The following is a 24,134-nucleotide window of genomic DNA, read 5'->3' as shown; positions in this document are numbered from 1 at the left end:
AGGATCTTATGATAATTTTGTAAAAATCAAAACTCTACACATTTCCATGGTAAACATGGCCTCTCCAGCATCCTTCATAGATGGTGCTTGACTCTTGTTGAGGGTGTCCTTGTCATCAAGCTCTGATCCTGTGAATGTCCTCCCGGACAACATCTGTGAAAAGCTCTATGAACAAGGTCTGGAAGGCAAACATGAGGATCGACCCTTTCCTGTGCTGTCTTCTCCACAAGCCCTCCCATCCTCAACCTGTTCCCTTCCCCGTCCCGCTTCTGCGAGCCTAGTGTAAGCGTGGTGATAAGGCCGAGCTCCACTGTCTCTCATCGTCCTCTTTGTCAAGGCCATCAGTGTTCTCCAAGTTCACCAGCCCTTTCTCATCCCTCATCTTAACTTAAACCATCGTCAGCATTTTTCCTCTTGCTTTCAAAACAAACACCACCCTCTCTTCATTTTCCTCCTGACTCACTGGATGCTGCTTTCTCCACCGACTCAGTCCCTGTCATTTTTTCCACCTCATGTGCTGAAGTGTTTCAGAACTCACACTAAGATCTCTTCTGGTCTTTTTTATTTGTTAGTATTTATTTGTTTTTTTGGCCGTGACGGGTCTTAGTTGCAGCTTTTGAACACTTAGTTGTTACGTGTGGGATCTAGTTCCCTGACCAGGGATTGAACCTGGGCCCTCTGCATTCGGAGTGCAGAGTCTTAGCCAGTGGACCACCAAGGAAGTCCCTCAGTTTCTTTTAGACAGGTATCCTTATATCCTGAGAGACTCTGTTTCTGGATTAATATCTTGCTGTCCTTCAAGTCTCTCTTACAGGACATAGTATTTAGATCTCTCCAGGCTCTGCTATTTATTCAACAACCATCTGTGCAACCTATTAAGTGCTGAATAGAATAGGAATCAAATTATGTCAAATTACTAAGCAAATATCTGATTAGAGCTGTTGTAAAGACATGCCAGGGACACTCTACTCTGGCAGTAAGAAGAAACACTGACAAACTGGTGGATGTCAGGGGCTGGACTACATGATGAAGGACACTTAGAATAGGGCTTTCATTCATTAAACCAACAAAAATTAACATCTACTAATATAGGACACTGCATGTCAATTGAGCATTTTATAAGGCTAACAGGCAGAAGGATCTAGAAACTCAAAGCATAAGTTGTATTTGTAAGAGCAGCTATTTCATGGAGGAACACGTCTTTGGTGAATTACTGTAAAGAAACTATTTACTGGCAACATGTCACTGCGTTTCTCCAGGAGACGTCAGCAGTAACTAGAGAAGAAGTAGACAGAGATAGCAGAGAGACATTTCTTCTTTATTTGTCACGACAAATGGGAGAAATAAACCAAACTGACAAAAAGTAGATTCAGTGCAGTGATGAGCAGTTTGGAGAAGAAGATATGCATTCAGATATACAAATCTGAGCCTTCCAAGCTCATAGGAAAACTACAATTTGTTATCAGTTAATATTTACTGTTTAAAGTTTTAGGTAGGGGAGGAAGCAAATTGCATCCTTTGTTCATAAAACTGAATGACCACTTTCAACCCCCCAAAGGGGAATGTTTGACAGATGATGTTTAAAGTAATTTCCTGGAGTCAATGCTGACATAAGAGGGAGCTTTGCAAGATCCCTCTTTGAGGGAAGGTGGCCACTATGGGGAGGAAGAGAGTTGCCTTCCTCTCTTGGGATGCAGGGATGGAGAGAAGAGACAGGATAAGGAAGACAAACAGGCTAACCCAGATAATAGGCAGAAAATTAGGATAATAAACAGTGTTATAAGAAGATCGCACAGAGCATGGTGGGGATGGACCCGCTGAACTGAGATGATATCTCAACTAGCACTGATGTAACATCTTCAGTACATGAAAAAGCATCCTGGAATACTCGAGAGATGCCAAGGTGGGCGAGACACTGTCCCAGCCCCTGAGATGCTGATGATAAGTAGGGAAGGGAAGGACATTCATGGATCATTTTATTTTTAAAAGTTATTTCATGAATCATTTTAGTACAAAGCCAACTCTGGTCCGTGCTAATAAAAATACATAAGATATGTTATTATGTACAATAAATATAAGACATATATGTATATGATTATATACAGTAAGTTCCCTACATACAAATGAGTTCCATTCTGAGAGCATGTTTGTGAGTCCAATAAAGTTGGTCTAGGTACCCAACTAATACAATCAGTTATATAGTACACTACTGTAGTAGGTTGATAATACTTTTCACACAAATAATATGTAAAAACAAACACAAAAAATAAAGTTTAAATCTTACAGTACAGCACCTTGAAAAGTACAGTAATATAGTACAACAGCCTGCATACAGCGGCTGCATTGAATGAACAGGCAGGAAGAGTTACTGATGGAGGCGGGAGACGAGGTGGGAGATGGTAGAGCTGAAGGACTGTCAGCAACAGGAGACGGAGGGCAAGCTGCAATGTCGCTACGCCTGACGCTGATAGAATGCACGTCCGCATCTTTGAAAGTTCGCAGCTTGAAGGTTCATAGGTAGGAGACTTAGTGCATGTATATAAATTTAAAATAGTGTTAAATATCCATGTGGGAACTTTGCATTCATTTTCCTCCTTCTCTGGAAACTGTGAGATTGTTCGAAGCTGGTGTGCTGCACAGAAAAGACACAGTGTAAGGAAATCGATGACGTCTTCAAGAAGCAGTGGGCATCACTCGCCTTGGCTGAATCCGCCAGGTCGTACTGTGTCCGGGCCCACTTCTCACAAGGATACTGTGTGTCACAGACTCCCCGACTGTCCGGGCTTCCGTTTGGACGAACCACAGGACGGCTGACTTTGGTGCTGCACGGAGACCAGGCTGGGGTCCGGCAGTCCCGATGCTCTGTGGTGCTGACGGCAGCCCCTCGTCTGTCAGCCTCAGGAACCTGAGTGCTGGGGGTCGAGCCTCTTAACTACTGATGTGGTCAGGACAGCCCGGCCTTGTGCCGAGGTTCTTGCTTCTCTGGCTCTTGTTCCCGAAAACATCTGTCTCCTGCAAGGACACTGGCAGGTTAAATGAACTGTCCTCGGCGTCCTTACCCTCTCTGCTCTGTCAAAACAACAAACAGCTTGCTGTGTCACCTCTGCTAGGGGCTCTGGCTTTAGCGTGACCGACCTGGGGCTCCAGGCAAATGGACGGATTATTCCTGTTTGTCTTCCAGTGTCAATATTGGCAAAGGAGGGGGTGGGGAATCAACAGAAGTCTAGCTGGTCGGATCAGTCTGTGGAGTGAACAAAGTCAAAGCCCACGTCAGCAGCGGTTTGACTGACTTTTAACCTCGTGGACAAGTCAACTCGGTTTCAAAGCATTGGACCCCTGGGACGTGGACATCCAGGCAGTGGGTGCCTCTGGAGGTAGGTCATGGGCATGAAAAGACAGGTGGACATTTAAGACCCATGGAGAGCATCGTTTGTGCTGTTACACAATGCAAGAAGAGAAAGCTGCAAGTGAGCCTTCCTCCCTGGAAGTCCCCGTGCCTCGGGAGTTCCTCAGAAATAGTAGAATTCCCAAGAACTGCCAGCAGCGCCCAGCAGGGTGCCAGGTAGCTTCCGTTTCCCAGCAGCTATTCTCTAATTGGTATGAGTTTGCTGACTGAATGGGCAATTTCTGTTGGCATGAATGAAGAAATGACCAAGCACTCTGTGAGATGTTGTTTGCTCTTTCTTTTAACTTCCCCACCACTTGCCCTTCTTCCTTTTTTTTTTTTAATTTATTTTTTATTGGAGTACAATTGCTTTACAATGTTGTGTTAGTTTCTGCTGTACAATGTGAATCAGCTTTAAGTATACATATGTCCCTTTCCTCCTGGACCTCTCTCCCACCCCTTCAGGTCATCACCGAACTCCGAGCTGAGTTCCCTGTGCGGTGCAGCAGCTTCACACTAGCTGTCTGTTTTATACGTGGTGGTGGATACATGTCACTGCCTCTCTCTCAGTTTATCCCACCCTCTCCTTCTCCTGCTTTGTCCATAAGTTTGTTCTCTACATTTGTGTCTTTATTCTTGCCCTGAAAATAGGTTCCTGGTACCATTTGCTTAGATTGCATATATATGTGTTAATACATGATATTTATTTTCCTATTTCTGACTTATTTCACTCTGTATGACAGACTCCAGGTTCATCCACATCTCTCCAAACGACCCAGTTTCCTTCCTTTTAATGGCTGCATAGTATTCCATTGCATATTTATGCCATATTTTCTTTATCTGTTCATCTGTCAGTGGACGTCTACATTGCTTCCACGTCCTGGTTGTTGTAAATAGTGCTGCTGTGAACACTGTCACCCTTCCCCTATTTCTTGGAGTTTATTGGAGAAGGAACCAAGCTGGTCACCATCCTCTATAATAATGGGGCTTCCCAGGTGAATCACTGATAAAGAATTCGCCTGCCAGTGCAGGAGACACAAGAGAAACAAGTTCAATCCCCTGATCAGGAAGACCCCCTGGAGGAGAGAACGGCAACCCGCTCTAGTAATTCTTGCCTGGAAAGGCACATGGAGAGAGGAGCCTCGTCCATGGGGTTGCAAAGAGCCAGGCATGACTGAGCATGCACTCATGCCTGCACTTTATAATAACAAAACCTGTGCACAGCGAACAAGACTTGGACAATGCTTGCAAAGCCTCTGAGGACGCATGGCTGAAAACAGCACTCCTCTCGGGGTTGAGAAGGAGACAGATGCTTGCCCTAGTCTTCTCAGGGGAAGTAACCCTGATGAAGAACAGTTTGGAGGGTGACTCCTGTAAGGAACCATTGTTGGTGCTGAGGCTGTTTATCCCAGGGACTGATAGTACGGCATCCATCTCTGGTTGAAGAATGACTTTACCTGATTTTGGAACCAACGTGTGAATGCCACAAGGAAACAGGCTTTATTCAGCCTCCCATAGAGAACTTTTGAGCAAATGGAGCCATTCAAAAAAGATCACGCTCCCTTAGAGCACACACAGCTCGTCATCACTGAAAATACTCAAGTGAAAGTGAGAGCAAGTGACAAGGATGTTGGGCTGGGGAGAAGTTGGTGCAGTGTGGCCTTGAATGCACTTCTGGTGCTGAAGACCGTGATTCTGTGAAGAAGAGGGAGGTCCACAGACCATGCCCTGGACCACCAGGCTTTCAGCCTCCCTGGAACCATGCGGAGTTTATGGACTTGTGGCAATCAGACAGGGCCGCCTCCCAGGGATTTATCTTATCCCGGTAACTCCATTAGACCAGGAGATGGACACTAAATAAACTCACACAGGGAATTAAATTCGTCCTCTTTGAATCTATTTGAAGTCAGACCTTTGAAGCAAGCTTTCTTCTCCCTGTTTCCTCTCTTTTTTTATTTAAAAACATTGTGTCAGGAGTGTCTTTTTGCTGTAATTATCCCTGTCACTGGTGCTTGGGATAGTTTTACTAACTGGTGAGCAAACCTTGCCAGGAGAGTGGATGATGGGCAGTTCTAAAGAGGACGAGGAAGCTCTTTATCTCGGAGCTGCAGTGGCAGCTGGATCCTCCAATGACAGCCCTGACATCCCCTGAAATGTTTTCCTGAGATGAGAGGTTACCAGTTCAAACAGAAGCCTCTGAATGCCAGCTCCTGGCAACCCTGTGCCACTTCAAAGCACAGGTTTGTGTGATGGAGAGAGACGCCTGCCAGAGTCAGGCTTCCGTCATTGTTAATTGATGACTCACAGAGCGACCAGCCCATTTTGCTGGATGAGCATCTGGGCTGATTATTAGAAATCACTTTCATGGGAGCGAATGGTAGTGCATCCTTAACACCAAGGGTGAGGCCCCCTGTAGAGTGTGTGGGGCTTTAGTCAGCTTAATTTTACTTTCATCATAGTTAAATGAGGCACGGGGGAGTTCAAAGGAAATTTCGGTGCAGTCTATAAAGATGCTCACCCAGACAGTCAGATGTCATGTTTTTCAGAGACGTGTCTTCGTGGCATCAAATCTGAATGGGATGGTAAGAATCATATCCTTCAGAACTCCTCTGCATGACCAATTTTTGCCTTTTATCCTGGCCACTGTGGACACAGCCGTAAAATGGACTCAGGATGCTCCCGTTAGGTGATGGGTAATCCAGGCCTGCTTGATTCTTCACGCGAGCAGAACTTCATATTCCGAACGATGTTTTATCCCTTTAGGGTTGTCGTGGTTTTCAACCCATTCAATACCAGATACTGCCCTATCATTAGCATCGGTACATAAATCTCTTTGTGGTTCTTCATAAGGTGGAGCTCAATAACTGAGCATCATCTCCATGGGGGAAGAAAAGCACCCATTACATCCCTTCTTCCATTTCTGAGAATCACAGGAAGGAAAAGCAAGGGAGCAACCTGGAAACGGCTCTTGTTTCTGAACTCTAGAATGGAAGTATAAATTGAATAGTTTATGTGACGCCTGTTAACTTGGCCTTACAGAATCTGATGACTTCAGGGGTCAGATTAAACACAAAGCTGGAAGCATAATCCCTACTCCTCATGTGTGGGACCAGTGGGTGGAAGCCATGGTCCATGAAGCCAGGTTGGCTCTCTCCTCTACGGCCTCCACTTCCTTCTGGCAAAGGCCATCGTCATCGTCATCATCACTGTCACTGCGGCCTGTAAAAAATACCAGATATACACATTTCTTCTTGTAATCCAAGACAGTGTTTCTTGTAACTTCACACCTGAGCTCCTCCAGTGCCTCAGTTCCCTCTGAGATGATGAAGTTTCTTACTGATAATTCACAGGCCCAAATAAAGGACAAGTTAAGATGAGACAATAAACAAGACCCTTCTGCAAGGGGAAGACTTTGATTTGGCAACCAGGCTTTCCATGTCCTTTCATATAAACACCAGTTAAGCCTCAAGTTTCAGACTCCTGAAAGTCCTTTGGACAGCAAGGAGATCAAACCACTCAGTCCTAAGAGAGATCAACCCTGAGTATTCACTGGAAGGACCAGTGCTGAAGCTGAAGCTCCAGTTGCGAACTGGAAGCTCTGATGCAAACAAACGGCTCCTTGGAAAAGTCCCTGATGCTGGGAAAGATGAAGGGCAGAAGGAGAAGAGGGCATCAGAGGATGAGATGGCTGGATGGCATCACTGATGCAATGACCATGAACTTGGGCAAACTCCTGGGGATGGAGAGGGATAGGGAGGCCTGGAGTACTTTAGTTTATGGGGTCACAGAGAGTCAGACAACAACAACAGGCCCCAAGACGCTTAGTAAACAGAATGGTGTGAGGTTAGGATATTTCCAGAGTGGCCAAAAAAAAAATTATTCTGAAATCTCCAAAGGGTTCATGGTTCTTGCATCTGGGGCATTCTGCTCTATTCGCACAGCTCTGTTTCAATACTGCAATAGTTTTATAATGTGCTTCCAGCTGCTTGCTACCCCAGATGGCTGGTTATTCAAAACAAATCTTTGGTAAATATGATATTTTTTCTTACATTCTTCATTTCTTCCTGCTGATGGCTCATGCTAAGAGGCCACGGGGGCGCGGCTCTCCTCCCCTCTTGCATTCCTGAGCTGAACAAAGAGACACGAGTGCACAGGACAGAGCTGGGTCGCAGAGATGTTCTCGGGAAGCCAACAGCAGAGGCATCTGTGGGTGCTGAGGATGCAGGGGTGCCGGGGTCGAGGATCAGCCCTTCGGCTGTTAACACCGAGGTCACTGTTTCCGATTCCGCCTCTGGCCGTGGTCACCCGGAAGCCAGTCCCTCTCATCAGCAGACAGTGAGAATGATTTATTGGTGTCCTTGAACTTCCCAGGGGGCCCATTCTCATGGCTCAGTGGGCTGTCAAGATTTATTGTCTACTTAGTCTCTGGGCCGAGTCGACCAGTGGAAACGCGACTAATTCTTCTGCCCGTCACATCACTGCCGCTTCGAGGGCTCCGATGGTTTATTCCACCCTGGGGTTCTGGTGCTGGGTTTCAGGGGGCTCTTGGGTCAGCAGAAGTTTCCAACACAAAGCAACGGTCGGAGGGGAAGTGATGATTCCTTTTGAGGAATCGCCTCTCCCACACTATGTCTAGTCTTGGTGGGACTGGACATCCAGATGTCTACTCTGCACACATGCTACCACTTCAGTCGTGTCCGACTCTTTGAGACCCCATGGACTGTAGCCTGCCAGGCTGCTGTCCATGGGATTCTCCAGGCAAGAATACTGGAGTGGGTTGCCCTGCCCTTCCCCAGGGGAGCTTCCTGACCCAGGGATCGAACACAAGTCTCATTCTGTCTCCTGCATTAGCAGGCAGATTCTTTACCACTAGAGCCACTCTGCAGTGGGAGATCAAAGGGGTCTCAGGGGCTCCTTCTCCCAGACCTGCCTGCTTTCTGGCTTCTGCAACTGGTGAAAAGGCCACTGACTCCAGGCAGGGCCAATCACCCGCTAGAGCCGTGCATAATGAACAGGGGGCAAAGGCCCGTGAAAGGCCGGGGACTGCATCCAGGCTGGCGGTGTTGCGTGGTTTGCTCTATTGGACATCTATTTCTGCGGCCAAGTGCCTTCCAGTGTATTGGTTCTTCATTATTTCTTGAACTTGGATCTTCAGCTTTCAACTCAATTCCATGACATCTGATATTCTAATTAATTACTTCTTCTCTTATAACACTTGAATTTAAAAAAAAAAAAGTTAAAAAATTTATTTGGCTGTGTCGAGTCTTAGTTGTGGGATCTTTCGTTGTGGAGCACGGACTCTCTAGTTGTGGCGAGTGGGCTCAGTTGCTCTGTGGCACATGATCTTAGTCCCCTGACCAGGCTTGAACCTGTGTCCCCTGCACTGCAAGGCAGATTCTTAACCACTAGGCTACCAGGGAAATCCCTATATGAAAGCTTTTAATTTATAGGGAAAAAAACTGAGGCCAAGACCAGGTCTGTCCCTCCTTCAGAAATCCCTTTATACTAAATTTGGACTAAGACTAGCACCTGAATTCAGCTTCCTGACTAAGCTCTTTCTCCTGCACCAGGGATAAGTTCAAACACCTACAGCAAACAGACAGCAACAGAGATGTGTTCTTGATGTCATTTTTTCTTAAATTGCATGGCCTTCACAATCCTTTATCTTCTTGCCTTTGATGAGAATGGGTCACAGAAATATATTTCTTTATTATAAAAAAGTGTGAAGACAATAATAATTGACAGCTGACACTTTACTCCAATATTTAGCACAATAGGGATTAGTGGAGATTGTGGAAAACTAGTGAATATTCTCTACATAAAAGTAATCAGCCTCTGTTCAGCTTAGTTTGTTATTGCCCCAGAATAATTTGGTCCCCAAATTGCCCCAAATAACTATTTGAAAGATAATGTGGAGGGACTTCCCTGGTGGTTCAGTGGTTAAGATTTCATTTTTCAATGCAGGGGAGTGGGTTCAACCCTGGTTAGGGAACTAGATCCTACATGTTGCAACTAAAAGTTTGAATGCTGCAACTAAAGATCCCACATGCCTCAGGGCCAGGAAACCAAAGTATAAAGCAAGCAATATTATAACAAAATGGATAAAGAGTTTAAAAATGGTCTAATCAAAAAAAAGTTGTTTTTTTAAAAGATAAGGTGGAAATCTCAATTTTTAATGTAAAATGTTCTGGTCTTTTTAGACCACACTGTTTAGATCACACTGTTTAAAACCAATGTGAATTCCAGGCACCATGTCTCTAGGCTGGATTTAGCCTATGAACCATTCAGCTATACTGTCCGCCTTATCGCAAGCTCCTCCCTCCTTTCCCCATGAATGGGTATGCCATACCTGCTGTGTGGAAGGGTGGATGACTTCTTTCCATCCTGGAGAACTTTTAGAAACAAACTGCACGGGTGTATCCTTATTTGTTCTCGAGCGGAAAGAAAAATTCAAGCTTGATTCATCTTCATCTTGCCTGTCCTTATATTTTTAGCTACAGTTCAGGGTGAAGGAAAAGGTTTAATTAGAGGATTCATTAATTAGAGTGTTGAGTTTTCCTACAAGGATAAAATGAGTGTCTGTGGAGCAATTCTGTCACATGGATGATTATCTAGAAAGGTCAGACATGAAGAAATATTGATTTCAGGTGTTTAGGATAATTCCATTGCAGCCCTGGGTGGAAAGTTTCTCTGTTGCATGTTTACAAATCCGTGGTCAAGTGAAAGAGCATATATGACCATATTTTTAAAATGGTGTAAATAAAATACAAGACAGAAAAAGATGGTATGTAATATCATGTAAAATAATGACCTAAAGACGTGGTTTGGCTTATAATGAGCAAAGATGAAGATTGAAAATTATGTTTTAGGAGAACTTCCCTGGACTCCAGGGAAGACTCCACATTTCCAATGAAGGGGCCTGGGTTCAGTCCCTGGTCAGGGAACTAGATCCCACACGCTGCCACTAAAGATCCCATACGCCTCAATGAGGACACAGCACAAAAAGAAAATTATGCTTTAGAATTTCCCACATTAGGATTCTAGACCAGGACTGGCAAACTACAGCCTGGGGGACAAATCTGGCCCACAACTGGCTCTCATAAATAAAGTTTTATTGACAGTTTTATTTGTTTACATATTGTCTGTGATTACTTTTGTGTTACAACAGAGCTGAGTAATTGCCACAGGGACTGTATGGTTTGCAAAGTCTAAAATTTTTTACTATCTAGCCCTTTAGAGAAAGTATTGCTAATCTTTGGTCTAGAAACTGTGAAGTTCTGTTTGACAGATGAAAAATAACGATGTATGAAGAGTCAGGATAGTGTGGACTGCTGTCTAGAGTCAAGGCAGCAAGAAGTGATAGAAATCAGGGTCTATTTTGAAGTTTCAGTATAAAGGAAGATCTGATGATAGTTTCTTTTCTTTTTCAGTGTGCACATTTAATTCTATAAAATTTTCCTCTAAATACTGTTGGGTTACACCTATAACTTTCACCTTTTTCATGTTCTTATCATTTCAGAATATTTTATAATCTCTCTTGAGGCTTTTTCTTTGACACTTTGATTATTTAGATGTGTGGTTAATTTCCAAGTATTAAGAGATTTCCTTTTTCTGTTTCTGTTATTGATTTCTAGATTAATTCTATTATGAACAGAGAGCATACTTGGTGTGATTTTAATTCTGTTAAATTTGTTCAGGTTTGTTGTATAAATCCAGACATGCTCTGTCCTGGAGACTGTGGCATGTGCACTTGAAAAGAATGTATATTCAGCTGTTGTTGGGTGGAGGGTTTTATAAATGTCAATTAGACACAGTTAGCTGATGCTGTTATACATTCCTTCCATATCCTTGCTGGTTTCTTCTTTTTTTTTTTCCTTAATCTATTAGGTTGATCAATTACTTGCGAGGGTCTCCAGCTACATTATGAATCTGTCCACTTTTCCTTTTAGCTCTGTCAGTTTTTGCTTCATGTATTTTTAATCTGTTGTTCTGTGTATTTATAGTCAAGATTGTTATGTCTTACAACGAACTGACCCTTTCGTCATTATGTAATCTCATTCTTTGTCCTGGGTAATTTTCTTTGTTCTGAGGTTTACATAGCCTGACATATCCACTATTGATTTCTTTTGTTTCCTGTTTACGTGGTTTACCTTTTTCTAGATGTTTGCTTTTTTCGGGGGGTGGGGGGCGTGTGCTGGGTCTTCACTGCAGCGTGCAGGCTTCACTAGCTGTGTCGTTCGGGCTTAGTCATCCTGTAGCATGTGGGATCTTAGCTCCCCAACCAGGGCTCGCACCCAAATCTAGCTTTAGACCTGCACCCGAGAGCTGTGGCTCTCCGTGCTCCCGAGGTGTCAAAGAAACAGGACGCAAGTCGCGAAGAAGGAACCTCCCACGTCCTGCCGCACCATGTAGCCCTCCCTGGCACTGTATCCCTGTTAGCACTCCTGGCACAATCTACCTGCTTCTGTCTTTCTATTTCCTTCAAACCCTTCTGGAATCCCCTTTCTGAGATGGAAGTGGGATTCAGGGGTAATCACCTGGAAGGAGTTAATCGCCTTTACTTCTAATCACCTTCTTTTTCAAGGGCAATGGGTTAATTATCGAGACACTAACTGCATGTTAGATTCCCTGGGTGAAAGACTCTCTCGTTTTAACACAGTCACACCGTGTTAATGATACTCATCACTCCCAGAACACCACTAGAGGAACTGTCTCTGAGCGGGTTGCTCTACAGATATATTCTCGGAGCACAGAGCATTAAAATCCCCAATTGCATATTAAGGGATTTTTTTTCAAATTGTAAAATTACTTAGCAAGAAAAAAATACATTAATTAAAAAAATCTATTCTTAGCTAGCACAGAACTACACTTGAAATGCTCCAGAAGTGGCAGTTTTAAAGAGTTAGGAAATGCTGCACGTTTCTAGGTGCCTCTTTATACCAAATGAAACTATTTGTCTTTACTCTGCGGGGTGGACCACTACTTTTTAGTTTGGTTTCTTCACAGCAGTTAAGGGAATCCTTTAATCAGCCCCAAATCGACTCAAGGTCAACACACATAGGATGCAGTTTGCCTCAAGTGCTTCTCCTGGATTTGAATCTTAAATATACCACTTACTGAACGTGAACTCTTGATTCACCTCTTTGAGCTTCAGCTATTTGATGTTCAGAAAGAGGATAATGCATAGTATTTAGTGCTGTCAGGACTGGAAAAAGTGGGTGCAGAGGAACTGCTGTAAAGCAGGGGTTGATCAACTGTAACATATGATAATGACTGAATCAATTGCAGACAGGCCATCTGAGATTATGATCTGATTGACGTTGGTGATTATCTTTCTCTGGTCCCTTGCTCTTTACCTCTTTCTTCTTTACTGTTTTAAATTAATTAGCCCCATTTTTGGACTAATTCATTCTCATATATGCCTTTCTCAGTACTTGGGACATGGGTGGGTGTGTATGTGTGTGTGTGTATTGAGAACTAGACCAGCAATCAGTAAAGTTCAGATGATCGCAATTTAGGGGAATAGAAAAGACACAGGACATTCTAAAATGTTCATGTTGATATAGCTCCTGGGCAAAATTCTGCATCTGACTATTAAACATACTTGCTCTTCTGTGGTCCTTCTGATATCACAGTCCACCTACCAGGGCTCCTGGGCAGCCTCTCTTCCATCTGTCAGCTCACCTATGCCCTTAACTTCCCAAGTGCACCTTCCTGAGTCCTCTCCCTGCCATGTCCTCCCCTTCAGCCCCAAGTCCCTTAAACGATCACCCCGCTCGACCTCGACTCCCACATCAGTCTCTCCCATTTATTCTCTCCAGTTGCTGAGCAACTGTTCCGTCTTCTCCATCTTCTCAGCGCCCCCATGTCATCCTCAAAGTTATCTTCTCTGATCTGTATAATATTCTCATATCTTACTCCAGGATTGCTTGCTCCTTTCTTTCCAGACTGATTGTCCTTCAGGCTAACACACTCTCCTCTCTTAACTGATCCCCTAAACCTCTTAAGGTGATGAATACCAGACCCAGCTCTCTCTCCATATTCTGGCCATTCCAGGCTTTGTCCTCTAACTCAGAGTAAATATATTTTCTCTGGGGTCATACATGTGAGATCTAGTTCCCCAATCAGGGGTTGAACCCATGCCCCTGCATTGGAAGTGCAGTCTTAACCACTGGACCACCAGGGAAGTCTTTGTTTCCTTTCTTTTTAAAACAGACTTTCTTTTTTGGAGCAGTTTCAGTTCCGTTCAGTCTCTCAGTCATGTCTGGCTCTTTGCGACCCCGTGGACTGCAGCACTCCAAGCTTCCCTGAGAAGTTTCAGGCCACAGCAAACCTGAGCAGAAGGCATGGAGATTTCCCATATAGTTCCTGCATCCACACATGCACAGGTTTCTGCTTTATCAAGACCCTACACCAGAATGATCCATTTGTTAAAACTGATGAACCCACACTGACGCATCGTTATGACCTAGAGTCCATCATTCGCATCACAGCTCACTCTTGGTGCTATACATCCTATGGGTTTGGATGAATGTCTAATGACATATATCCATCATCATGAGTAATTTCACTGCTCTAAAAATCCTCTGTGCTCCATCTATCAATCCTTCTTCCCTCTCTCCCCTCACCAACTCCTAGGAATCATTGATCTTTTTATTGTCTCCATAATTTTATCTTTTCAAGAATGTCATATAGATGGAATCATACAGTATGTAATCTTTCCAGACTGGCTACTTTCACTCGGTGATATGCATTTAAGGTTCCTTCGTGTCTTCTCATGGCTTGATAGCTCATTTCTTTTTAGTGCTGAATAATATTCCATCATCTGGATGGACCACAGTTTATCCTTTCACCTGCTGAAGGGCATCTTGGTTGTTTCCAAGTTCCAGTAATTATGAATAAAACAGCTGTATATATCTCTGTGCAGTTTTTTATGTGGATATAAGTTTTCAACGCCTTTGAGTAAATGACCAAGGAACACAGTTGCTGAATCATATGGTAAGAACATTTTTAGTTTTGTAAGAAATAGCCAAACTGTCTTCCAGATTGGTGCCACCTTGCACTCCCACCAGCAAAGTGTGAGTTCCTGTCGCTCTACATGCTCACCAGCACTTGGTGTTATCAGTGTTTTGGCCGTGCTAATATGAGTATAGTGGTATCTCACTATCATTTTAATGTTTGCATTTCCCTAATTACACATGATGTTGAGCACCTTTTAAAAAGCTTATTTGCCATCTGAGTATCTTCTTTGGTGAGGTTAAAGTCATTGACCCATTTTTAACTGGGTTGTTTGCTTTTTTATTATTAAGTTTTAAGAATTCTGTGTTGATCCCGGTGAACAATCCTGTATCAGATACATCCTTTGAAATTTGTTTTCTCCCAGACTGTGGCTTGTCTTTTTCATTCCCCTGACAGTTTCTTTCTCTAGGAAAGACAATGATCATATCTGATTCATAAAACTGCTAGATGGATTAAACAAGAAAACAAGAACACGATGTCTTATACATAATGGTTTCCTCTATCTTATTAAAGAAAGCACTGAGGGGTAATTTGGGACATTAGCAGGCTGTGGAGACATTTTGTATGACCTGGCAAACATCAGTCAAACTGTACTTATCATTAAAAAGAGATCAAGCAAAATAGCTTCTTCTAAAGTTTGATGTGTTCACACTGAGAGGGAGAAGCACAGAAAACCAACTCTAAAAGCCAGGGATTTCTGTCTTCACAGGAGTCAAAAGCCAGAGTACACACACAGCTCCTTCATCACTCCTGATTGTGTCCCAGACTTCTGATTCCCCGCCGAGCGCGATCTGTGCGCCACAGATCAGATCTCTAAGCTGGCTGGCATCCCAGGATGCACTTTGCAGCCTGAGTCATGGATACGCAGCCTCTGACACCCATGAGGGGTAATCGTCCTCCTATTCAGGTTGTTCTGCCTCTTTTCCTAGGGAGAGACTGCTCTCCCAGAGGAGATGGGGGTACTCTGGCAGTCTAAGAATGAAGCTATGTAGACCTGGTTGGCATCCAAGTTAAGTTCTGAAGTAAGAGAACTTGCCGTCAAAATGATCCTGAACCACTGTCAGCAGTCCAAAGCCAGAGAAAGTCGCTCTGCTAGTAAAGTGTTGGGGAAAGTGTTGTAATGGATAAAGAGGCTGTGGTACATATATACAATGTAATACGACTCAGCCATAAAAAGGAACGAAATTGGGTCTTTGTAGAGTCATGGATGGACCTAGAGTCTGTCTTACAGAGTGAAGCAAGTCAGAAAGAAAAAAAATTATATTTATATAAAAATGTCATATATATATGCAGAGCAGGAATCGAGACACAGATATAAAGAATGGATGTGTAGACATGGAGAGGGGGACGAAGCAAGAGTTTGGGACTGACATATACACACTGCCGTGTATAAGACAGATAGCTAGTGGGAAGCTGCTGTCTAGCATAGGGAGCTCAGCTTGGTGCTCTGTGATGACCTAGGCGGGGGGATGGGGGTTTGGGATGGGAGGGAGGTTCACGAGGGAGGCGATATATGTATACATTTGGCTGAGTCGTGTTGTTGTGCAGCAGAAACCAACACCACATATGGAGCAATTATCCTCCAGTTAAAAAAGAAAGAAACTGGGATCCACTCAGATTCAACAGCCCAGTGATAGCAAGATCTCATCTGAGAATGGTTTCATGGTAAAGTGGAAAATTGGGTACAGGTGAAAAACAGGGATGCAAGCCAGGAGATACAAAGATCACTGATAGTGAAGGAATATAGACCCTCAGGAGTTTCAGATAGCAGAATACTCTAGGGACCAGACTTCCCCTCCCCCATTTTTACAGACCCAGGTAAGTCCAGTGGAAGAGAGAGGAGAAAGCCTCTATTATAACTGATCTTGAACTCAAAGTTGACTTTGGTGTGTCGAGGCTATAAGCCAGATTTTAATATGATTTATGAAAATTAAGGAATACTGCATTTTTTCAGTTTGAGAGTTGAGGGAAAATTCATGACTATCATATTTCAGAATCTGCAATGGTACATTAGAATCCCATATCTAATTTCCAAGCTATTCTGCTGAAAGCACCTTCAGATTTTATATCCATCTTGTAGTCATTAAGAATTGTGTCTTTCGAATCAGAATGACCTAGTTTGAATAATGACTGTCCTTCTTATAAGATATACAAACAAAAGTTACTTAATATATTTGAGTTTCAGATGTCTCCTTTGGAAATGGAGACACCTACCTCCTAGGGTTATCATGGGGTTGGTTGGATAATATATCTCTAAAAAGCACTTAGCTCATTACCTGGCACTTAAAATGCATTCAGCAACTGGTAATTCATTATTTCTTTTTTGGTGCTTGGCTTGGGGTCATGAGTGTGGTCCCTTGGGCTCAGCCAACGATGGGACAGGAGTTTGGGAAAAGTCTCTCCTTATAAAAGTCCCCCTTCACCTCCACTTTTCTACCTGCAACAGTTTAAAATGACAAATGACTGCACTTCATGCTCAGGAGGCAAGGGGCAATCTTGTTGATGAGTATAGATGGTTGTGGAAGAAGGTAATGAAATAAGAATTCTCCTTTATTGGTCAGTTTGTATAAATTAAATGTGGCATATTATATGTAATCTCATAAGCTCTCCTTTGACAGAGAATATGCGATAAATATGAGACATAAATTGGAGATAGGAGAGTGGCTGGAAGAAAAACTGTTCTATAAAGCTATTTTAGAACCACTGAAATAGAATTTCTTCAAAGAGGAAAAATGGGGAAGGAGGCTCCACAGAAAGATGGGGAGAATCGAGTCCCCAAATTGATCAAGAAGTCCAGGTGCTGAGATAGAGAGAATTCAGGTGTCTAGCAATAATTTCCTATGTCATCACTAACCAACTGAGTGGGGAAAACCTGGAGCAAATCATTCCAAGATGGAGCACTCTCAGAAGCCATATCTACTTTGGGATTCCTTGGAGGGGATGCCTCATCTGTGCTCCATCTCTATGAATCCAGAAAGCTGCTTGAACCTGACCTGCCATTGGCAGGGTTGGAGGTGGGGTCATGGATGGGGGTGGTACAGGCGTGGTCTTGCTGCTACCACACTGAAATTCAGAGTCTGGTCTTGAGTCAAAGATAATTCCTTCTGTGGTAGGATTCATCTGTTCTGGAGTCAACTGTGTCTGGGTAGCTTTTCTTTTTTTTTGGCAAAAGATAGGAGAGCATTCCTAAAGCACTGGCCCTCAAAATCAATGCGCATGCGTATCTCTCGATATTTAAAATTCTGGGCATTAATTAAAAATTTGGGGTATGGTAAGGCCAGCGGATCAAGAAATGACTGCCATTGAAAAAATAGTTTGTTGCACATGTAGAGAATGGGCTTGTGGACCCAGTGAGGGAAGGAGCGGGTGAGACCAACTGAGAGAATAGCATTGACATGTATGCACTACGGTGTGTAAAATAGGTAGCTAATGGGAAGCTGCTGCACAGCACAGGGAATTCAGCCCGGTGCTCTGTGATGATCTGGAGGGGTGGAGATCCAAGAGGGAGAGAGTGCGTATATGCATACAGCCGATTCACTTCATTGTACAGCAGAAACTGACACAACACTGTAAAGCAATTATACTCCAATTAAAAAATAAGTAAATTAATTAAAATAATAATAATAATACAAGTTTTAAAAAGGAAGAGTTTGTTATGCACAGTTTCCAAGAGGAGGGAGATGCCATACTATTGTGGGTCAGCCAGAGAAGCGCCAGGGTCAGTCTCAGGGCAGATGGAGAAGGGGGCTCTGTGGCCAAGACCCTTAGCTGTTTCCACAGAAAGGAATGGGCAAGGCAGGGTAAGAAGTCTTGAGGCCACGAGTTTGAATAATTTCAGTGGACTCTGGGGGACAAAGGCTGTCCTAATTGTCTATTTCCTCCTCCTACCCCCTATAGAGTTATTAGGAGAGGTGGGAAATAGCCTGGAACTTGAGAGCCTTTAAAGGAGGTGATTGGGGTGTGGCCCTGGATGGGCTGGTTTGTCATTGAAAAGCTTTCTTGGGAATGAGCTTCTTACTATCTGTGCATGTGTGTGTGTGTGTTTGTGTTTAGTTGCTCAGTTGTGTCCGACTCTTGTGACCCCATAGACTGCAGCCCACCCCCATCAGGCTTCTCTGTCCATGGAATTATCCAGGTAAGGATATGGGAAGGGGTTGTCATTTCCTTCCCCAGGGAATCTTTCTGACCCAAGAATCAAACCAGCATCTCTTGCATTGGCACGTGGATTCTTTACCATCTTAGTCACCAGAGAAGCTGAGTGGATGAGAGAATCCCAGAAAACACAGTCTGAGCAGAAGTCTGTTCTCAAACAGCTCCCATCATAACTGGGCTCAGCAGAGAGAAGCAGATCCTCCAGCTGCCCAGCTGCCCACAGAGTCCTGGTTAAACAGTCTGGGCTCCACAGATCTTATTTCCAGTTCTTTAAATGGAGAAACACTGAGGACAAGCTGAACAGGTCGACAGCCTCGGTGTATCCCCAGATCACTGAGCCCACCCTCTCAGAGGCGCATGGGCACCTAAACGACAGTCTAACTCCATCAGTTAACTGATCATCTATCATCTAAGAGGATTGCCTCAATGTGAAGCAACAGTCCAAGTACCACGGACATTTTACATTTAATTTTGTTCAAGCATAATACAACCACGGGGCTTCCCAGGTGGCACAGGAATAAAACTGCCTGCCAATGCAGGAGACGCAAGAGGTGAGGTTTCAATCCCTGGGTCAGGCCTGGAGAATTCCATGGACTGAATAGTTCATGGGGTCACAAAGAGTCGGACATGACTGAGCGACTTTCACTTATCTAATCTCCTTGAGATGCACACTTGGAGTGTTTCTAATTTGGAGCACTACTGTAAATATTCTTTGTTTTTTAATTAAAAAAATTATTTGGCTATGCTGGGTCTTAGTTGCAGTACATGGGATCCTCAATCTTTATTGTGCCATGAAGGATCTATTTTCCTGACCAGGGATCAAACCCCGCCCCCTGCCCTGGGAGCTTGGAGTCTTAGCTCTTGGACCTGCGAGCATTCTTATACATGGCCCGTATGTATTGTTGGATTTATACCCAGGATAGACTCGGTGGGTCATGAGCAATTGTATTTAGCCAAATAGATATCTGAAGTGGTCATGCCAGTTTACATGTGCACCAGCTCTGTGTCCTTGTCAACATGTAGAGCCAAGCTGTCCTTTTCACTTTATCCATTCTGGATATTGTGTAGCCATATTACATCATGATTTTAATGTGTCCGGGGGAAAATATTTGTCAAGGAAAATAGAATAAACTTGAATCTGAAAGTGCAGAAGAATAAGCCACATTTAGGGCAGCTTACCTAGGGAGAAGTGTTTCTGTCAATGAGAAATGCAACTGAATGTTTCAGCAGGAGGTTAAGTGTGTCAAGCCACAAGTGTTATCGCCAGGTGTGAGTGGGACACAGGCAATGTCTGAAGCAAGAGACTAAGTAGAGAAGAGTATGGAAGAACGTGAGGGTTGAACTAGACATTCAGGAGCTGCAAACAGAATCTATGTATTCATTAAAAATGTAATTCTTGAGCTTTCAAAATGTGCTGGAAACAGACCAGGGCATGTGGTTATAAGGGGAGTAGTCAGTTCCTTCTCTTCCAGAGACCACAAATATCGAGGAGAGAGGAATAAGATCGATAATAAGGCCTTGTGATGAATGTCTCTATGGCAGAGACTTGTAGGAGCTGCGTCTATGCTCTGGAAGCAAGAAGAGGGCATCCATCAATCTGGTCTGGTAGGGTTGCGGAATCCTGCACTTGGAGGTGACACTGGATCCTGGTCTTGGTTAATTAGTGGATGGTCATTAAGAAGGTAAGGGAGAGGGAAGCATGAGTGACAGTCTGGAGACGTATCAGTAGAAGACTATGGAGGTGTGGTCCAGTAGCTCTGCGTAGATGCTGGGGGATTGGTGAGAGCACACAGAAAGGGTATTTTGAAAGCCAGATGGTGACGGACCTTAGAAATACAACTGACCATGTACTTTATGCTACGGGCAGGGATCCGTCATCACAGCTCAACAGAGAGAGGATACTGTGATAACACTGGCATAGTGGGGTTTCCCAGGTGGCACAGTGGTAAAGAATCCACCTGCCAATGCAGGAGATGCAGAAGACATGGGTTTGATCCCTGGGTTGGGAGGATCTTCTGGAGGAGGAACTAGCAACCCACTCCAGTATTCTTGCTGGGAAAATCCCATGGACAGAGGAGCCTGGTGGGCTTCGGTCCATGGCGTCGCCAAGAGTCAGACACAGCTGAGCCCAGGAACTGTGATCTCAGGTAGGCAGTGGAGGACATAAAAAGAAAGCGACAGATGTGATTTCAAATAAAATATGGCTCGGTTCTCCTCTTGCAGGGCGAGAATCCCCATTTATTGGGAACTGGAAAAGTACTTACGGTGATGCTTTTGTTCTGCTAGGGTGGGCCTGGTCTGAAGGTAATTTTTCAAAAGCAGCTGCTCTAAGTGTTAGTTAAATGGTGCCAGGGGATTCACTGGACACAGGTGCCACGTTCAATCTTATTCATCTATCAATAAAGCCAGACTCCAAGTGCCGGTTGGATGGCAGCAAGGCACCATTGAGACAGGAATTCTATTAACAGATGCAACTCGCTGCTTCAGTCTGGGGGTCGGCTACAGACTTCAGCGTGTGTGTGCGTTCTCAGTCACTTAGTTGTGTCCGACTCTTTTTGACCTCATGGACTGTAGCCCACCAGACTCCTCTGTCCATGGGATTCTCTGGGCAAGAATACTGGAGTGGGGTGCCATTTCCTCCTCCAGAAGATCTTCCCAACCCAGGGATCGAACCCACATCTCCTGCGGCTCCTGCATAGGCAGGCAGATTCTTTACCACTGAACCACCTAGGAAGCCCTGCAGACTTCAGTTGTTGTTGTTTAGTTACTGAGTTGTGTCCAACTCTGTGTGATCCCACGGACTCGAGACACCCCCAGATCCTTGGCCTCTAACTTTCTTCCCCATCATTTCTGCTGTGGCTCCTGTTGGGGCGACTCAGATGCACCTGTCACATACTTTTCCTATTATTTGCGTTTGCGCCTGCAAAATACTCTTTATCTGCCCTTTTAATCCAGGGAAGGAATGTTTCAGTGCTCAATCAATGTTTTGAATAATTAATAGATGCTGTTGGTACAACGTTTTAAAAGTTACACAAAGGGTAGTGGTGAGGAAAAAATTCTCGTCTGTCCCTGGCCCCAGACACCCATTTTCTCTTGCCAGTGGCAAATACTATGACCCAATTCCTCGAGCATCATTTCAAAGACATTCTATGCAACTGCAAACTTGTGCCAGTTTTCCTTGTCTTTTTAAAAAAATCATAAATAGTAGCACATGGTACATACACCTTGTTCTCTACCTTATGTATCATCTTGGATATAGTCTCCTATCATTCACGCTTGTTCTTTTTAAAGGTATCCCGTTGTGAATATGCTTTCGTTTATTTAGTCAGGCCACTATTGATAGACATTTAACTAGCTCCTAATTTTTCGTTGTTACAACGAATGCGTCAGTGAATATCCTCCTTTCTCATGTAGACATATTTATAGGATGGGTTCCTAGAAATAGAACTGTTGGGCCACCAGGAATTAATATCTATAATTTTTAGACATTTAAAATTTTCCTGCACAGTAGTCGTTTCAATTTTCACTCCTCATGAAAGTCTATTTTTCCCAGGTGGTCCCTAACATACGATGAATTATAAAATTTTGACCTCTGTCAATTTTTTATTGAAAATGTCATTTGGAATTTTACTTTTCGTTTCTCTTCTTCTTAGTGAGGCTGAGCATCTTCACATGGTTTTAAGAGTTGTTTGTAATTCTTTTAAAAAGTTGAACTCTCTGGCCGTCCATGTTGACCATTTTCCCACAGGACTGTTTCCTTTTTGCAAATGTAAGAGCTTGTTGCGTGTTAAGAAAAGCATTCCTTTGTGCATCACATGCAAACACTTTCCCTCATTCGTTGTTTGAGTCCGGATTTTATTCTTATTTATCTATTGAAATAACAAATTTGAAAGTATTTATGTGGTAGACCTTCTTTTGTTTCTTTTCAGTTTTGGATCATATTTTCCAACTGAGAGATGATTTTAAAAGTTTCCATGGTCTCTTTTAGTGCTATTAGCGTTATTTAAAGAAATGTTTATTTTGAAATGATTTTAAACTTACAAAAGATTTGCAAAGATAGAAAAGTGACTTTCAATGCTGCCTTCCTCCAGCTTTGCTCAATGTTAACATTTTATAGAACTGTGGTACCATTAGCAAAGCTCTAAGTTTAACATTGGTATAATACTGTTAATTAAACTACAGGCTTTCGTAGAATTTCCAGTGTTCCAAGTAACGTCCTTTTTCCATTTCAGGTACCAGTTCAGGATTCCACATTTTCTTTCTTTGCCCTATGTCCTAAATCTTCTCTCTTCTTGACAACTTCTCCATCTTTGTATTTTGTGACCTTGACATTTCTGAAGCTTTGTTGTTTTCAGTCGGTAAGTCATGCCTGACTCTTTGTGACCCCATGAACTATAGCCCACCAGGCCCCTCTCCATGGGATTTCCCAGGCAAGAATACTGGAGTGGGTTACCATTCCCTTCTCCAGGGGGTGTCCCCAACGCAGGAACTGAACCCAGGTCTCCGGCATCTCCTGCATTGGCAGACAGCTTCTCTACCACTGAGCCACCAGGCAAGTTTCTTTCTGAAGTTTATTGATCAAATATTTTGTAGAATGTCCACCTATTTAGGAGATACTTATATTGGCATGTCCTATAACTGGCAATGTTAACTTTGATCACTTGGTTAAACAGTGCCTGTTATGCGGTCCACTGTAAAGGTACTGTTTTCCCCTGTCTTATTTATAAATATTTGGTGGGAAATACTTTGAGGAAATATATATTATGTACATACACTATTTTTGTTTATTTACTTGAATATATATTCAAACATATTTATATTATTATGTGTATTCATATATTATGTCTTATTTTCCCTGAAAAAAAGTTTTGTGGTTTTTAACAAATTTTTCATGTTTTTGTCAGGTTTATCCTTAAGCACTCTCTATTTTTTTTTTAAATTCTAGTGTAAATTGCAATTTGGGTTAAATTTCTATTTCTGATTGTTTGCTGCTAGTTTATGGAAATACAGTTGATTTTAATGTTGATCTTACATCCTATAATCTTGCTAAACTCACTTATTAGTTCTAGTGGATTTTTTTGTGATTCCATTGAATTGTCTACAGAAGAGATTATGTTATATGTAAGTAAACACAGCTTTATGTATTCTTTTCAAAACTGAGTGACTGTAATTTCTTGTACTTGCCTTATTGCAAGTCAGACTCTCATTGCATGGTTAGACTCTCCAGTATGGTGTTGAATAGAAGTGTTGAGAATGGATATCTTGTATGTTCCTCATTTCAAAGAAAGTAACCATTTAGTTTTTCACCATTAAATAAGTTAGCTGCAGCGTTCTTTTGTTAACTTCTTTTACTAGGTACATTTCCCTTCTGTTTCTATTTTGCTGAAAGTTTTTCTTTCTTTGTTTCTTTTTTAAACCATAAGAGAATTTTGTCAAATACTTCTATTGTGTCTACTGAGATTATTCTTTTTTAGTTTATTAGTATGCAAGCAAAAAGACAATGGAACAGAAAACTATCCATGTAGAATTCTACACCTAGCAAAAATGTCTTTGAAAAATAATAACGAAATGAAAATGT

The 24,134-nt window shown here is 43.0% G+C and overlaps 1 non-coding gene across 1 annotated transcript; it reads right to left on the bottom strand.

Annotated features, from left to right (window-relative positions):
- Window positions 1–648: 648 nt before the first annotated feature.
- On the bottom strand, window positions 649–721 carry TRNAR-CCG (transfer RNA arginine (anticodon CCG)). Its single transcript has one exon. It is a non-coding gene; the product is annotated as a tRNA-Arg (tRNA).
- Between the last annotated feature and the right edge of the window lie 23,413 nt (window positions 722–24,134).

This window comes from Capricornis sumatraensis, chromosome 8, assembly GCF_032405125.1.
Source record: "Capricornis sumatraensis isolate serow.1 chromosome 8, serow.2, whole genome shotgun sequence".
Taxonomy (NCBI): Eukaryota; Metazoa; Chordata; class Mammalia; order Artiodactyla; family Bovidae; genus Capricornis; species Capricornis sumatraensis.
This window is presented reverse-complemented; position numbering and strand designations above follow the sequence as displayed.